At 43.4% G+C, this 18,572-nt stretch overlaps 1 protein-coding gene and 1 non-coding gene across 2 annotated transcripts in view; one reads left to right on the top strand and one right to left on the bottom strand.

Annotated features, from left to right (window-relative positions):
- Nucleotides 1-18,572, top strand: part of TG (thyroglobulin) — a 224,437-nt gene that overhangs the window by 156,879 nt on the left and 48,986 nt on the right. The window lies entirely within an intron of this gene.
- TRNAA-GGC (transfer RNA alanine (anticodon GGC)) lies at nt 10,556-10,624 on the bottom strand. The gene has a single exon. It is a non-coding gene; the product is annotated as a tRNA-Ala (tRNA).

Here is an 18,572-nt window from a genome sequence, read left to right on the forward strand (position 1 = left end):
GGCAAGTCTACACTCTAATCACTCATTCAGGTCTTGAGGGGGAAATAATTGTCACTTATGTGCTATGCTCAGTCTGGGTTCCGGCAAATGATACACAGACACATCTTTTGGTTGGAATGGCCACAACTTTTTTGATTACAGGTAGATGGAGCATTGGCCAGGCATATGGGCAATGGATCCTCGTCGACATCAGAAGGTCCTTTTGCTGTCTGATGCATGACACTTCAGCCCCATGCTGGCCCGCGGACAGCAAGTGTTATTCTGCCGCCAGCCATGCTGGTCGGCCCTTGCCTCCCCATCTGCAGGGGTGAGCTGCCGGGATGCCCCAATCATCCCTCAGGATCTAGCCCAATGCTTCAAAACCACTGATCCCTTAAAGTTGTGACATGCCCACTGGCAGCCCTGGGAAAGTGGCAGGTGGGTGGGAAAGTATGTTGCTCCTGCTGATGGGGAGGCTGGAATGGCACTGACCACGCTGTTGCTTGGGGGAAGACCTTCCGCTCCTCCTCTTCCATCAATGACCCCGCCTGCTCTGCAGCCTGGCCCCAATCCCCCCACCCTCAATGACCCCGCCTGCACTGCAGCCTGGCCCTCGGTGCCAACCCAGCCCATGGTGAGTCTGCGAGCTTTCATTAAAATGCAACAAGGTGTTCTGCCATATGCCAGCTGTTCCAGTTTACTTGGAACACTCCCTATTTTGAGGTCCTTGTAGACCATTGCCCCTATTTTTCCCTTGGTATGGAGAAATGCATCCTACTTCATGTCACATTATTGAGACTTTTGGGGCTACAAAGCCTCCATGTTCATTTCAAGAAGTTTTTCCTGCTTTATCACCCCCAAAATTGTCTGTGATCTTTTTGTGAGGTTCTCCAATTGGAGATGCTCTTAGCAGTCTTCCCGATTCTGTCTTCTCCAATTGGTTGGGCAGAGAGGGAATAGGATGGTAGCAACGTTCTCAGAATGGTCTAATGCTCTGGCTCTTAATAAATACATTCTAGGCTTTGATTTAACATGATCCCATGACTCGAAAGCTGACAATTCCGTAAGAGAGAACCAGAATAGAGTTCTCACTTACTGACTATATCTTTAATTCCACAGAGATTTCTCTGGTACTCAGTTTTGACCGATCTCAACCTCATCTATAATGTAATCAAAGGATCCTTTTCTGTTCAAAAATGTCTTTTTCATGCTGCTGGCGAAAGGAGGTAGGGCATTGTTGCGTAGGAAGGGACAGAACGATCACAGCTTTATGAGGAAGTACAAAAGACTGTGGCTATGGTATGTGCTGCAAAATACCGATGCAGCCATTTCAGTATTTTCCCGAACACTCATTCATGACTTTGGGCTGCTGTTGTGTAACAAAGCAAGGCTGCTCAGCATTGAGGTAAATTCAAAAGCGCTTCTGGGCAGAATCCAGGGTTGCTTCACTTAAGCGGGACAAATCATGAAGCTGAACTTTTTGTGGGGATATTTCTAACGGGGTGAAGAAGAGAACAAGAAGTCATAGCAGGACATCCCCATGTCAGAGAGCCATGTTGAGAGCTACTGCACCATATAGCCAATTGCTATGGTATTGTGAATGAGGATTAACAACAACAACAACAGCGACAGCGACAACAACAATTTTAAAAGTGACACCCAATGTGCCACTTTACATTTTTTTATTACATAAGCACAAAAAACAGGACCTTGTTCCAAGGAGTTTGCCAAACTGTTTGTGCACTTTGACCCGAGCCTTCCTCCATCAAGTTCAGGGAGATAGGCATAGCTCTCCCCCTTTTTATCCTTACAACAGCCCTGTGGGATAGATCAGGCTGAACACGATGACTGGCCCAGAATCAGCTTCTTGATAGAAGAGGAACTTGGAAGTTGAAATCCTGAGTCTTAGTCTGGGATTCTACCCACTGTACCCCACTGCCTCAGTAAAATGAAGGGCAGGGATGGAAGAGAAGCATCGTTTGATTGACGGCCTTTGAGCCAATGCTGTCTTGTGTACAGAGGCTGAATTCACACATGCATAGGGACATTGAAATGCCACCATCAGTCTTCAGCCATCAGTCTTCTTCCTTTGCTATGAGTCAATACACTGCTTGGTCTTTCACACATGCATGCCATCTGTAGGTGCAGGGGTGGAGCAGCCATTTAAATGACAGGGAAATTTCCTGCTGGGCCACTACTGTGGCCTATTGTTGGATGCACTAAGCAAAGCCTTTGACTTATCTGAAGAAGGGAGCTTTGACTCTTGAAAGCTTACACGCTGAAAATCTTGTTTGTCTCTAAGACCAACTGCACTCGAGTCCTGCTGTTCTACTGCAGAGAAACATGGCCAAGCCCATTTGCGGCCAAAATCAGCCCGCTGTGGAGCACTCCAGGGCCATTCCCGTGCTCCATACTGGGCCAATTTTGGGCCTGATTTGGCCCACTGTGGAGCACGAGAGTGTTGCCAGAAGGGCCATGGAGACATTCTGTGCTTCACAGTGAGCCAATTTAGGCCGCAAATGGGCCAAAACTGGCCCACTGCAGAACGTGGGAGCACTCCTAGGGACGGCACAAGGCCTGTGCAATGCTGTCACTTCCTGGAAGTGACATCATCGTGCAGTCTGGGAGCATGTGTGTGAAGACATCAAGAAGGTGAGTGCCAGATCTCCAACCTCCCGCCTAGGCGGTAGGGGCACCTGACAACCCTACTAGGGTTGCCAGTCCCCCGCTCCCACCCTCCACCCCCACTTATCTGGCTGGTGGGAGAAGCACGGACCTCCCAGGAGGTGCGCTTATGGGCAATGCAGTGCACTCCCATGGGCACAATCCGGGTCAATTTGGGCCCAAATTGGGCTGATTTGGCCCAATTTCTGCCCGGATCGGGCCGCTGTGCGGCTTAGGAACATTCCTACGCTCTGCAGTGGTCTGTTCCAGATCAATTCAGGCCCGATCTGTGCTGATTTGCCCTAAATTCAGCCCAGGTCAGGCCACTGCAGGGCGTGGGAGCGCTCCTATGATCTGCAGCAGCCTGTTCCAGGCCGATTCAGGACTGATCTGGGCCAATTTGACCTGAAATTAGCCTGGATCAGGCTGCTGCACAGTGTGGGAATGCTCCTGTGCTCTACAGCGGCCTGTTCCAGGCCGATTTGGGACTGATCTGAGCCAATTTGGCCCAAACTCAGCCCAGATTGGCAAACTTGGTTTTGAGGAGAAATGTAAAAGTAAAGAAAGAACGACACACCCCACTGGGTTTTCTGTGCTGGGAGAATATTTCAGGCGTAAATAGTTTCAAAAGGAAGTGGGATGTGTTGACGTCAGCTCTCAGCGTTGCATAAGTGGTTAAGCATTTGTCCTTCAGTTTTTTATGACTTATTTCATTTTAAAGATGGCTTTAGCTTCATCTCTATACAGATTACGATACAAAGGATGGTAGACGTGTCATGAAAACACTGGATGTATTTTTTACCATGTCTAGATGTGCTGCCCTCCACCATGTATGACACGCTTATTCTGGTAAATCTTTTGGAAGTTTCTGAAAAGTAGATGTCATTGTTAACCATAAATTACCAGCACATGCTTCATTTGTGCATTTGTAGGTGTGACAGAAAACACCACATATACAAATGATGTGGATGTTGTGGTTATAAATGCAGGTTTGAATACACTGTTCCTAAGTGAATAAATGCATTTATTTTATTTTCATAGACCAGCACAAGTCTTGGGAAAATTCCCAGCCACCACAGCAAATAAAGTTAAAATTGATTCTCGCATATAATAATTCAGAAGATGCATATGAATGGGTAAAATTATTAAAATTCTACAAAATATAAAATAAAACTTAAGCCACCAATTTCTGATGAATTTTGCAGGCTACCGTGCAAAACATCACAGTGAATTTTCATCTATAAGTAACATTCTAACATACGCCAAGTCTGATCCACCCGGATACCTTCTAAACAAGAAGTGGATGAACTTAGAGTGGAACCTTTGATACAAGGAACAATGAAGTAAAACGTGTGCCGTGGTTTTGCTCTCCTCTAAGTGGATATCCTAGCTGTTGTAATGAATATTTTATTGCCTTGAGCTCTGGAAAGGTGACACAAGGATGTTTCAAATAAATATGAACAGGGCTTTTTTTTAGGGGGAACGCGGGGGAACGGCGTTCCGGAACCTCTTGAAAATGGTCACATGGCTGGTGGCCCCGCCCCCTGATCTCCAGACAGAGGGGAGTTCAGATTGCCCTCCACGCTGCCAAGCAGCGCGGAGGGCAATCTAAACTCCCCTCTGTCTGGAGATCAGGGGGCGGGGCCACCAGCCATGTGACCATTTTCTCCGAGGGCCACCCACTGAGTTCCGCCACCTCTTTTCCCAGAAAAAAAGCCCTGAATATGAACATAGAAAGACATCATACTTAGTCAAAGCAGAACTGTCTACTCAAGGTGTCAGCACTCACCTACAAGACCTTCCTACTCTGAATCCACCCCAGTGAAAAGTTTAATGTACCATGCAATCCTGTCCAGAGTTATTGCGATCTAAGCCTGTTGATTTCAATGGAATTAGGCTGGAGTCACTCTGCAGAGAATTGCACCATTGGTTTCCCCCAGTTACCCAGTGTGAAATCCAAAGATTCTTAGGGAGAACTAGGAACTACAAGAGGGAATCAGGCACATTCTTTTTTTAATTGATATTTTTTTTGTTTAATTACAAACAGAACATCGGTAAAGAAATGACAATTACATGATAATGTTATATAATAGCTTACTTGGAACTGTATTGTTTTACACTGCTGGCTTTTGCTGTAATAAATAGTGTGAGTATGAGTTATATAATAGCCACAATTGTGATAAATTGTAGTTGACACCTTACCAAGCACCAGTTGATATTAATTAAATAATAATATTTAATTTATATTAATATTAATATTTAATATAATAATTAAATAGTAATTAATTAAATAATAATATTTGGTATTCAACTAAATCGTAGATGCAGGCAAATTCCTGAAGGATGGCTAAACAGAACCCTTTGAGGAAGGGTGTTGATAAAAAGGTCATGATGATGATGATTTTTCTTTTATAGTCCGCCTTTTTTGCAGGGTCTCAGGATGGATTACAAGTATGATTAAAAGTATGAGAGCCAGTTTGGTGTAGTGGTTAAGAGCGACGGGACTCTAATCCGGAGAGCCAGGTTTGATCCCCACTCCTCCTCTTGAAGCCAGCTGGGTGACCTTGGGTCAGTCACAGCTCTCTCAGGGCCAAGCTACAAGTGATGAATGGCACAGGTTGGACACTTGTCAGCTTCCCTCAAGTTTTGATGGGAAATGTAGGCATCCCGGTCTTGCAGCTTGGCTCTCCGACTGCTGTCCAATGGACTTTTCAACTGTCACTTGTCCAACATTCCGCCAAGCTGCCTACATTTCCCATCAAAATTTGAGGGAAGCTGGCAAGTGTCCAACCTGTGTCAGGCATCACTTGTAGTTTGGCGCTCAGAGCTCTCTCAGCCCCACCCACCTCACAGAGTGTTCGTTATGAGGATAATAATAAAAATAATGAAGGGCAGTATACAAATCGAATGCTATTATTATGATGTTATTATTAAAAACAAACACCCTTTCAGTCAGTCAGTAATAAGTTTTCAGAGGCAGCGAACCTCTATGGTTGTTGGGGGTGGGAGACAGTTATCTCGATAGCCTGCTTTTGTACTTGCCTCAAGCATTGAGTTGGCCACAACTGGAAACAGAACTCTTGGTTAGGCGGACCCTCACTGAGGTTAACCACAAGTAATTTTTCACCAGGCATTTTCTTGTACCTAAAGCCGCCACCCTGCCTGCATTATCTAACTGCCAAAATACCCTTCCACCCCCGTTGCTTTCGACACTGTGCAGGAAAATATATGTGGATCTATTTCTTTTCCTCTCCAGGGCCAAAAGTATTTTGAGAGAGGTGGTTTTGTAGATGGACTCAAGAGTGGGGGATGTAGCATTATTATTTATTAATTTATCGGCAGAAGAGAAGGGAGAAGATGTGTCCCATCCCCGTATGTGGGTCTCCCATTGGAGATTGCGGTCTGGTCAGCTGCTTTGTTAAAATAAGAATACATCTGGCAAAAAAAGAAACCTGAAATGTGATTCACATCACGTGTCGTTTGAGGCTTACTCATCGCCCCCTCCCCGGAATCGACAGTTTTGTTCTTTTTATTTCCGGCAAGCTAGCTTCTGTTCTTACTTGGCTGATCTTGAAGTCATCATGATCAAAAGAAGGAAAATGCTTGCTAGGAAATAGAAGTGTGATGTCATTAGGAAAAAGAACAGGCACGTGTTTGTTTTTATAAGTATTTAGCTGTTTTCCAGTTAGAGTTCCACCGAGCACAAGGAAATAATGCAAAGCCACACAACACACGCACGTCCATACATATGTATGTACATACGTATGTATTATACACACACACACACACACACTGTTTTAGTTTCAAACTTTAAAAACCAAAAAGAGAGGACTGGAATGAGAAACACAATCCATGGGACTACAGCCTGAAACAAATTTCAAGGCAGAGCACAAACTTTCCTTGGTACAAATGTTATATTAAAAAAAACACACACATTGCAGAAGTGACCTGTAATATAGAAACCAGCCGAACACTAAAAATGTAGAATACATTGGAAAATTGTCATGAGAAAGTATAAACAAATGTTTCTTTTTAGCAAAATGGCCCGTGAGGCAAAGAGTTTGAGACGTTTCTCAGATTGCTCATTCCCTGAATTAATTCTCTAGTGATACTTGGAGCTACCAAGTTTTTTGAGAATTCTGTTCCTCAGGCTGAGTGCCTTCTCTGAGCATGAACAAAATGCTACCCCTCTCAGTTGGTCAAAGATTTCCTTGAAAGTGGAGCCGATAGAGTGCTTCTGAGCATGTATGGTGTGCTCTGTCCTCTGAGAGGAGAGGAATCGGCTTTGAAAATCTCAGAATATGGTCAAAAGTGCTTTTGGAATTGTGCACAAATCGGACATTAAAAATGGTAACATCCAGAAACCAGTAGGAGAACACTTCAGCCTACCAGGAGGACATTCCATCAAGGACTTACTGTACTTCAACAGAAGCCTTTCAAAAACAGAATCCAAGGGGAAGCTGCTGAATTGGAATTCATATGTAAATTTGACTCAGTCAGGCTTGGTTTGAATAGGGACTATGAATGGCTATCTCATTATCAGAAGTAACTGATTTCATTATCAGAAGCAAACTGATCCCATTATCAGAAGCTACTGATTGCATCTACTCCCCCCTCCCCTCTCCACCTATGTATATCTAACCAGTTTCTTCTTACCCTCCACACACCTGACAAAGAGAACTGTGATTCTCGAAAGCTTATGCTACAATAAAATTGGTTAGTCTTAAAGGTGCTACTGGACTCTTTTGGAATTGTGCAGTGAGCTTTGGGGAAAGCATTATGTTGCCTTGTAAAAGGAAGCATCTTATATCAGATGGAACATCACAAAACATATTTAAGACATTTCTATATCACCTCCCAAAAGACCGGAGGCAGATTACAAGAGAAATAAACAAAAATTGCATAGACAACAAATTTGACAAATCAGAATAAAACTGAAAATGTGGAGGCTGATCTCCTCGAGGCTAAGTGGGTTGATCTAATTATATATTTTCTTTTTTTAAAAGTACGAGGGGGAAGAACTAGTGTGAAAATAAATTAGACAGGAAGTGATCTAATTATTTTTATTTTTTCAAACAGTATGAGGGGGGGAAATGTGGAAAAAAAACTAGAGGGGAAGTGATCCTGGACCTATTTTTTAAAGACGCCTAGAACCAGATACTTAATATAGGTGTGGTTGGACTCATTTGGAACATATAATAACATTCGATTTATATACCACCCTTCAGGACAGCTTAATGCCCACTCAGAGCGGTTTACAAAGTCTGTTACTATTATCCCCACAATAAAACACCCTGTGAAGTGGGTGGGGCTGAGAGAGCGCCAGAGAACTGTGACTAGCCCAAGGTCACCCAGCTGGCTTCAAGTGGAGGAGTGGGGAATCAAACCTGGCTCTCCGGATTAGAGTCCTGCTGCTCTTAACCACTACACCAAACTGGCTCTCTATGTGAAAGCGGGAAATTGCTCAGAAAGCTCAACATGGTCATACTTGATTTCAAAAGAGAAAATGTCTCCAAAAAATGAAGACAGTGAAAAACCGAAAGGGAGGATCAAGAAAGTCAAAGCTTCCCAGGATGCTTGGATTTTGTTTAGTTATTATAATAAATGGCCTCCTAGAAAGTATCCCATACAGTAGGAAAAGTATGAGCAAGTCTGAGAAAAATTCCAGCATGGTTAGCAAGCCCAGTTCAGAATACCGTAAAAGGCATAAAGCCTTTCTTGCACCATTAAAAAAACCCACAAAGGAGCTCAGACTTCAGCAAAACAAATACAAGTTTCTGATAAGGCAAGCGAAAAAGAATTTGGAAGAACGTATTAGTAAAAACATTCCAACAAATTACCTTTTTAAAAATCTTAAAAATATATCGAAAGCTGGAATCCATCTAGATAGGTGATTTGGCCATGGAGTGCTAAAGAAAGTCAGAAAGTCTACTGGGAAGCTAAAGGAATTTTTTGTGCTAGTCACCATTGTGGATGATGGTAGATACTTAACATCTTGGGGGGGAGGGGTGCTGGTTGAAAGATGAGTGAAAGAGAGATGATGAGATGCAGCTGGGCCAGCCCAAGAATTTAGGTGAATGATTTTGCCCTCCCCTGCACCATTGGGTAGCTGCTACCCTCGTCCCCTCAAACTAGATGGAAGCTGCCTTCACTTGGAACATCATTGCCGGGACTGTGGTTTGCCATGCCTCCTAACTGGGACCAATAAGGAGGTAAAAAGGGCTCTGGCCCTGGCCTGACCAATGGCCGCATCCTCCAATGGAGGAGGGAGGGATGGAGGAAGATGACTCACTCTCAACCCTCTCCATGGATGGAGAGGTGGGAGGAGCAGGCTTGTACCTAGATGCCCATTGGGGCTGGGGGCTCCATCCTGGGCTTCCGCTTGCCACAGGGTGGGGCAGCAACAGGACTGGTTTTGATGCCCACCCACCTCTGGCATCTTATGAGATTGCCTAGACGTGCCTAACGGGCAGGCCAGCTCTGATGAGATGTTCTAATGCTAAATAAATTGAAAAAGCAACAAACTATGAGGTCCAGAATTCTTTAGAAGTTCAAACAGAAGAACACAAAATTAATGATCTCTTAACAAAAAGAGGCACTCCCCCCCCCCTCCAAATAGGCCTCTTTATTCAATTCTGATTTTTTTAAAAAGGGATCCTGGAGAGGAAGAGATTGCAGACTACTTGCTGTTAAACTGGTGGCGAATATTATAAGAAGAGGGAATTATTAAGCAGACAGGAAAAACAAGCCTTGTTAGCAGGGCTTCCGCAAAGGGAAGTCCTAGCTTTGGGATATAGTTGGGTCAATAAATAGGTGGATGAGGGTGATGCAATAGACATTAAATTTTTGAACTATCTAAAAGTTTTTAACCAGTGACCCAGAAGATAATAGGAAACAGACCATAGAAGCAAATGGTCAGTTCTTTCAGGGACAGAAATAAACAGTAGGGTCTTCCAGGGAATCTGTACTGGGACCAGTGCTATTTAATTTGTTTATGAGTGATCTGGATCCACGGGTGAGCCATGAAGTGGCTAGTTTTGTGAATAGCATGACGTGCTTCAAGATGATACAAAGCCACGCAAATCTCTGTGGAAGATCTCGCTAACCATCATGAATAGACAACAGGCTGGAAAATTAGGTTCAGTGTAAATAAATGTATGGTGATATTCAACAGGCCAGGAAAAAAGGTGTTAATTTCATATATGCTGCAAGAGGGTTGGAAGTGTCAACTCAATGTGCAGTACAGTGAAAAAGCAAGTGGGGATTATTCAGAAAGGGAATATAAATAAACCTGCCTTTGCATAAAGCCACGTGTCACTTTTAAAACACTTTATGCAGTTCTGGTCACCTTATATCAAAGAAGGTTGTGTAGCTGACAGGCACTGGAGACTCAACCCCCCCCCCCTGCACCCCAGAAACAATGTTGTAGAATTATGTACCAACAATCCCCGAGAATTTGCTGGTTATTGTGTTTAATTTTAGTTACAGGGGCAAGATTAACATTTGCTAGAAGGTGGAAGCGGAGCGATGTACCTAGGAAACAAGCTTGGATTAGTCAAAGGAAAAGAAATCAATATTTTAATTAAATTTACAGCAATTCAAAGGGCTACTGGTGATACGGAGAAATTAAATTTGTTATGGGATGCATTGTTAAATCGTGCATAAAGCAGCGTGAAGTCAGGCCAGAATATTCCGTACGTTTTGTAGTGAATGTAATGTTAGAAGATGTGGGGATATTGCACTCTGGCCTGGATAGCCCAGGTGAGCCTGATCTCGTCAGATCTCAGGAGCTAAGCTTGGTTGGTCTTGGGTAGTAATGGGATGGGAGTCCACGAAGTTCAGTGTTGTCTATTCAACTGGTAGCGTCTCAAGGGGAGGTCTTTCGCATCACCTGCTACCTGATCCTTTTAGTTGGAGATGCCAGGAATTGAACCTGGGACCGTCTGCATGCCAAGCAGATGCTCTACCATTGAGCCACAGCTTCTGTAAAGCCAGAATGTCTGCCCAGCTAAGAGATGGCTATGGGAAAGGGCAGGCTGATGCTATGGCAGGAGCAGAAGAGGAGGTCAGAGTTTTACAAGTGCTACCTCCATGTAATGTGTGCAACTTACTTTGCTCTCTAGAGGAGTGGTGGGTCAGCAGCCAATCAGGTATAGACTGATGACTTGCTTATGACAGTACAGACCGGGGGGAGGGGGGTCAAGCAGGTGGATCTGAGGAAAACCCATTCCCGTTTTAACTGAGGCCGTGGAGAATGCAAAGGAGGGGTGGATGCTGAAGCTTGGTGTCAAAGAGCAAGTGGGAGCCAGGTGCCGACCTCTTCAATGCCAGGATTTAGAAAAGTCAGAGAAAAGAGCAAACCAAAGGATCACCCAAGTGAAGGAAAGGCAAAGCGAGGCAGAACTGTCAAGTTGCCTCCGACTTATGGTGACTCTTTGAATGAAAGACCTCCAAAATGCCCTATCATTAACAGACTTGTTCAGATCTTGCAAACCGGAGGACGTGGCTCCTTTTATTGAGTCAAGCCATCTCGTTTTGGGCCTTCCTCTTTTCCTACTGCCTTCCACTTCCCCCAGCATTATTGACTTTTCCAGAGAATCTTGTCTTCTTGTGATGTGACCAAAGTACAATAGCCTCCGTTTTGTCATTTTAGCTTCTAGGGAGAATCCAGGCTTGATTTGATCTAGTACCCTCTTATTTGTCTTTTTAGCCATCCACGGTGTCAGCAAAACTCTCCTCCAGCACCGCATTTCAAATGAATCAGTTTTATTCCTTTCAGCTTTCTTCATTGTCCAACTTTCACGTCCATACACAGTAATGGGGAATACGGTACTTTGGATTACCTTGATCTTGGTCCCCAGAGAGACATCCTCATCTTTAAGGATCTTTTCTAGCTCCCTCACAGCTGCTCTTCCAAGTCTCAATCTTCTGATTTCTTCATTGCAGTCTCCCTTTTGGTTGATGATTGAGCCAAGGAATAGAAAACCTTGAACCATTTCAATTTCCTCAATGTTAATTTTAAAATTGTGTAATTCCTCGGTAGTCATTACTTTTGTCTTCTTGATGTTTAGCTGTTATCCTGCCTTGGCACTTTTCTCCTTATAACCTTCATCAGTAGTTGTTTCAAGTCTTCACTATTTTCTGCCAGCAACGTGGTGTCATCTGCATATCTTAAATTGTTAACGTTCCTTCCACTAATTTGCACTCCACCTTCTTCTGAATCTAATCCAGCTTTCCTTATGATATCCTCTGCATAGAGACTGAACAGGTAGGGAGATAATATACATCCTTGTCTGACACCTTTGCCAATTGGAAACCATTCTGTTTCCCTGTATTCTGTTCTGACAGTAGCCTTTTGTTCAGGGTAGAGGTTGCTCATCAAAGCAATCAGATGTTGTGGCACCCACATTTCTTTTAACACTATCCATAGCTTTTCATGATCCACAAAGTCAAAAGCTTTGCTGTAATCGTATGTGCTACTATGTACTACCTGCTGCTCCTTGAAGGACTGTGTAGGCCTGACAAACAAAATGTTCCAAAAGATGAATGCTACAGCAACGACTGGACAATAAGTTACAATTCGCTTTCCCTGCTGATGTAGTCCTCAAATGAAAAGGAGGCCATTTTACCTGGGCCGTTCTCACGCTACTTACTTGCTTCTGGAATATCACAAAACGTAGCGCAAAAAACATGGAAGATAGCGTTTTCTCGCGAGAGTTTTGCACAAAACGTGTGTGACATCGCACAAAACTCTTGCGAGAAGATACTATCTTCCGCGGTTTTTGAGCTACGTTTCGCGATGTTCCGGAAGCAAGTAAGTAGTGGAAAACGGCCCTAATCTCTTGATTTTCAGAGATGAGTTCTTGGGCTGCTTTGGACAGATAGAGAGCCACTCCATCATTTCCTTTCCCAGCAGACCCAATCCATTGACTTCAATGATCCAGAATTTTGCATAGCTCTGAGTTCTTTCCAGATTCTTCACATAGTTTTCTCATGAAGAAGACCGTTAAAGGGCACATTTTTTAAAGTCAATGGCCCTGTGGGAGTTATGCACATCTGGCAACAGTGCCGGACTGACTCAGTGTCTGGACAATCATCCAATTGTATTTGTAAACCAATCACAACCATAATTTTAAAAATATTGTACATATATTGGCTGCCGTTTAAGGAAACACAGACTTCAATGAATCCCCAGAAGGGGTCTTGGAAACCAGCCCATTGAGCTTGTGTGGTGGTCAATGCTCCAGTTGGAGCGAAAAGGCAGTGGGATAATTATGTTTCCAATTAGGTCAGACTCAACTCAGTCTTTGTTCCAACTGCAGCATGAACTGTTTGTTCCACGTTCACACTTTGAAATCATTACACTAGGTAACACCAGTTTCAAGTGGGTAGTAGCCTTGTTGGTCTGAAGTAGATCAGCAATCCTGAATCCAGTAGCACCTTAAAGATCAGCAAGATTTAGCTTTTGAGAGTCAAACCTTGGTATTTGACTCAGTACGTTTAGCCTGTAGAGGAGACGACTGATCAGAGGTGATGTGATAACCATCTTCAAGTACTTGAAGGGCTGTCATATAGACGATGGTGCGGAGTTGTTTTCCATTGCCCCAGAAGGTCAGACCAGAACTAACAGGTTGAAATTAAATCAAAAGAGTTTTCGGCTAAACATGAGAACGAACTTCCTGACAGTTAGAGCAGTCCCTCAGTGGAACAGGCTTCCTCGGGAGGTGGTGGGCTCTCCTATTTTGGAAGTTTTTAAGCAGAGGCTAAATGGCCAACTGATAGCAATGCTGATTTTGTGATCCTACCAGCAATGGCTCTCCCGATGTACAACGTATACAACACAAGGAGGAAAAAGAATCCCACGGGAGAAAAATATATACACTTCACTCTGTGCAATTGCTTTTTGTTACTGAATGTGCCAAACTGAGTGTCATAGATACACGTGGAATGAGAGTGCTGCCTGTTACTTCATGAATTATAATTATCTTGTATTGTAATACTGCATATGTGAATTGCAATAGAGTTTTATGATATAGCACTTCGGCACTTTAAATAACAAAAAGCAATTGCACAGAGTTAAGTGTATTTTTCTCCCGTGGGATTCTTTTTCCTCCTTGTGTTGTATAGATTTTGTGATCCTAGGCAGATTATGAGAGGGAGGGCAGGAAGGCTTACATCAGTGCTTATTCTCATGACCCTTCTAACATGCCCAGGGTAATGCCAATGGCCACTTTGGGGTCAGGTAGCAGTTTTCCCCAGGCCAGTTTGGCTAGGGATCCTGATGGTGTTATGCCATCTTCTGGGCATGGAGCAAGGGTCACTGGGGATGTGGGGGGAGGTATTTGTGAATGCAGGGGGTTGGACTTGATGACCCTTGAGGTGCCTTCTAACCCTATGATTCTAGGAACAAGGGAACTTTGGCTCCTGAAAGCGTATACACTGGAAATCTTGTTGGTCTTTAAGGAGCTCCTAGATTTGAATTTTATGGTAATAATAATGACCAATAACAGAGTTACTATAAATGAAATCTGGAACATGAATGAATGTAACCAAATATTCTGCAGTACTGGAGTAACCCTGCTCCATCCAGTGGTTTTATTTATTAATTATTATATGAGAAATTTAAACTGTCCTCCCTGTAAGCAGGCTCAGGGTGTGTCACAACCAGAACAAACAACGCATAATAAATAGCAGATTAATATATAAAAACACAATAAAATCTCAACATGGTGTCTAGTTAGCTTAAAGTGCAGCAACAGTAACCAGAACCTCACACATTCATACACTGAAAAAGAACTGGGGGTGATTTTAGCTGCATCTGAAAAGAAGTGGGGTGGCATCCTGGCCCATTTCAAGCACTGGATAAAATACAGCATCCATAGTGGTCGCATGTCTCATATAATCATCACCCAAGTCCCAAACTGATTTTTCAGTAAAAGTTCCAGAGGGATAGTTGTGTTAGAGCCAAGCCACAAGTGACGCCTTACACAGGTTGGACACTTGTCAGCTTCCCTCAAGTTTTGATGGGAAATGTAGGCGCCCTGGTTTTACAGCTTGGCTCTCCATTACAGCTGCAAGACCAGGATGCCTACATTTCCCATCAAAACTTGAGAGAAGCTGACAAGTGTCCAACCTGTGTAGATTCTTAGGGCCAAGCTAAACATGACGAATGACACTTGAACGGCAAGTGGATTGAGTGGAGGGCAAGTGAACAGGGAGAAATACACTTGCCATTCAAGTGTCATTAGTCATGTGTAGCTTGGCCCTTAGAGAAGAAGGAGACACAGCAAAGAAGGTACAATTCTTGAGGATATTAATTCATGACATTTCCCTACATTCCCTAAGTGACATGCAGGAAAAAACCCAAGGGTAGGAAGCAACGTGTTTACCACAGTATGGTGTTGTGTGGTTAGCATGTTGTACTAGGACATGGAAAGTCCAGCTTCGAATTGCCTCTCAGCCATGTAGTTCACTAGGTAATCTTGGGTCAAATTCTCTCATCTATTGCTGGAATAACAGTGGTTGACTCAGAGCCAAGCTACAAGTGACGCCTGACACAGGTCGGACACTTGTCAGCTTCCCTCAAGTTTTGATGGGAAATGTAGGCGTCCTGGTTTTACAGCTTGGCTCTCCATTACAGCTGCAAGACCAGGATGCCTACATTTCCCATCAAAACTAGAGGGAAGCCGACAAGGGTCCAACCTGGGTCAGGCATCACTTGTAGCTTGGCTCTGAGTCGATTGCAGCAAAAGAAAACATACGTTCGTTGACACCTTAAAGACTAATAGCATTTATTTCGGCATGAACATCTGACGAAGTGAACTCTGATTCATGAAAGCTGGAATAAATGCGACGAGCGCCTGTTTTGCTTCTCATTCAAGGCCTACCAAGGACATCCGGCTTCCCTAAAAGAGGACAAGCAAATGTTAGGAAAGCACCAGATTATTTCCAATATCATACACATACAATGTCACTTTTTACAGATTTGTGGGTATATTATGCCAGGGTCACATACGGACAGAGGAATTTGGCCATGTTCCATCAATGTTATGACTTTAAGGCGGACTGATCCCGGGCGTCTAACTTTTGCATTCAAAGTCTCCAAGTGACAAATCCTCTGAAGTCCCCAGATGGTAATGGGCAACTCTTTGGGGTGGGTTTTCCCTGTAGACGGAGATTTTAGGTTGCAGGTGCTTACCTAATATAGTCCACGATGGAAGAAAGGAGGGATTGTAAAATAATTGCACTGTTGTTTTGGGATCTGCTTCGCATGTTACTTTTTTGAACCGAGGCTCATTTCATGCACAATTTATTATCCTAATTTATTTTAATTTGTGAAATCAGGGTTTGCCTCACCAATTCGCTAATGAGTTAGGGACCACCCCTGATTTCACCCCTGTGTTGCCTTGCATATTATATGTTGCGCGAATATGTACTCTTATACTACTTGTGCTCCATGTTTATCTAATGTCAGTCCTAGAATTGATTATGTTCTATTTCAGCAATTCTTCGACTCTGTATTGGGTTCTTGCGAATGCTACGTCTTTGTAAAACCCTATGACATTGTTGTAGAAATGTCCTTAGCACTGTATGGAAATGTCCTTGATACTGTATGGAAATGTCCCCGATATTGATTGTACTAATCTCGCACTATGTAATCCGCCTTGTGAATCAGTGAGAAAGACGAACTATAAATGACATGAATGAATGAATGAATGAATGAATGAATGAATGAATGTTCATTCAGATCCTGATTTGCCTTGACTAGTGCTGGTTTCAGAGCCTTCGCAGGTTCCCTCACCTTCCCTACAGAGGCCTGGCTGAATTCCCAGCTTGCGTTTAGGATGAAGTCAAGGAATAAGCCAGCATATGTCACACAAGACCCTAGGACAGATCACGGTTGATAAACCAACTACAAACCCAGAGTTCAGATCCTCAGTTGAAATACTAACCATAGTTGCTAGAATGGTTGACACTGAGATGACAGAACTAACCTTAACTGGGCTAGTTAAACCATGGATCTGAGCAGCATATGAACTAAACCAGAAATGTCTCTGTGGGGGAGAAAAGCAGGAATCAGCAGCTGAGTTGGAAAAAAAAAGCAATGTTTGTACTTCTCTCATTTGTGACAATGTATGTTGTTTCTCCAAAGAATCAATCTGGTTGGTGGGGAAAAGTTAATAGAAGAAGCAGCTTTGACTTCAGCTCCATTCACAAGTTACAGTGAATGCATGTACAATCTATGTGCAGTGTATCTTTGATTTTTCTTTCTATATGCGTTGAGTAATTCTCATGTTAAATTCAATGCACGTACTGCTCAGTGTGTAATTCAAACCCCATATTTATCCAGATACCGATTCCTGTTTGTCTCTGTAAAGTGTACATGTGTTGGCTCTTTCTTACAAACAAGTGTACACACACAAATGCAGGTTGAATGTAACATGTAAACAGGGCTACTGAAGTTTGGTCTATCAGAAGACTGTTACAGCCAGGGTGTCTTCTGCTAAAATAGGAATAACCCAAAGACTTTGTGGCATTTCACATGAATTGCGTTAAGATATAGCTATGTAACATCATCTTTTTCTCTTTGAGTCTGAACTGCGCAAATCACGTCTTAGCAATTATTTCGTGGAGAGTTCTGCAAAGTAAGCTTCATAATGGAGACAGCAGTGCAATGGATAATTTCCCGGCAAAGTCAGTCACATTGCCGTACATGTTATTTGCCTATGTGGTACTTAGGCTTTTTATAAAAGAAAAGTTTCAACAACTTTGCATGTAAACCAATGTTCTGAAGTTAGGATGAGTCATTTGAAAACCCAGTTTTTGCTATTCTAGGTCAGATGCTATCTGGTTGTCTTCTATTGTCTTCATGTAATGTTAAGGTCTCTTGCGGTTCGAGAAGCAACTCCCGGCCAAGTTGGATGGCATTCTGATGCCACTCCTTCCAGTGAAATTATTTGCAAAACAAAAACTCTAGACACAGGAAAAGAAGGTGTGAAGTGTGTATCTGAAGGTGAGCTCTCATGGGGATTCAGAAACCATGAGATCAGGATCCCGTGAAAGAGTCAGGTTTTAGAAAAGATGTCAGATTAAGAGCCAGGGGAAGGCAAAGTCATTCCACGAGCTGAATCATAAGCGGCTAGTTCCATTGTGCAGCATTCATCTCCACGGAAAATGTGAGTAGAGCTTGATGTCACTCACCACCATCCATCAGGTTTTTTTAAAAAAATTCCAAGTAGCAATGGGTGCTCTTTCTTCAAAGACGTCCCAGTTTGCTTTCTTTCCTCTTCAGATACAGCTACAGAGAGGGGGAAGCGGACCGAGACGTGTGGAGTATCTGCTGAAGAAGTTAGAGGACAATGTCTTTAGTTGATGGTTGTCATGGGAGCAAGAGCAGAACTTTAGAAGCAACGTGAGAAACTCCAACCAGGGGAAAGACCCACAGAGATGCAATCTCTGTTTCTATTCCTTCCACCCATCAGTGGCCTAACTAGGGTTAGCATTGCTGGCTTTGAAAATTCCTGGATATTTGGGAGCAGAGCTTAACAGAGTTTGGGGAAGGAAAGGAGCTCAGCTAGGATGGGGTCACCATGAATTCAACCCTCTGAAACGACTGTTTTCTCCAGAGGAACTGATCTCTGTCATCTGGAAATCAGGTGTAATTCTGGGAGACCTCCAATCCCCATTCCTACATCCCTAGGCCTAACTCAGACTTCAGTATCCCTATTACCTTAAGGGGAGGGAGGGGAAAGACAAACTTGGTCTTGCCATCTTGCAATTAGATACCCTCGGGGAGAGGGAATTTTGTTGCTACTGTCTCAGATGCGGTTGGATCATTCGACCATTCCTGTCGATCACCTAGAATTAGACTCAAAATGCATTGCCACAAATAGAACTCTGGCATCTAAAGGTTGGTCTGTTATGCTTCT

The sequence above is a fragment of the Eublepharis macularius genome, chromosome 7, assembly GCF_028583425.1.
Source record: "Eublepharis macularius isolate TG4126 chromosome 7, MPM_Emac_v1.0, whole genome shotgun sequence".
Lineage (NCBI taxonomy): Eukaryota > Metazoa > Chordata > Lepidosauria > Squamata > Eublepharidae > Eublepharis > Eublepharis macularius.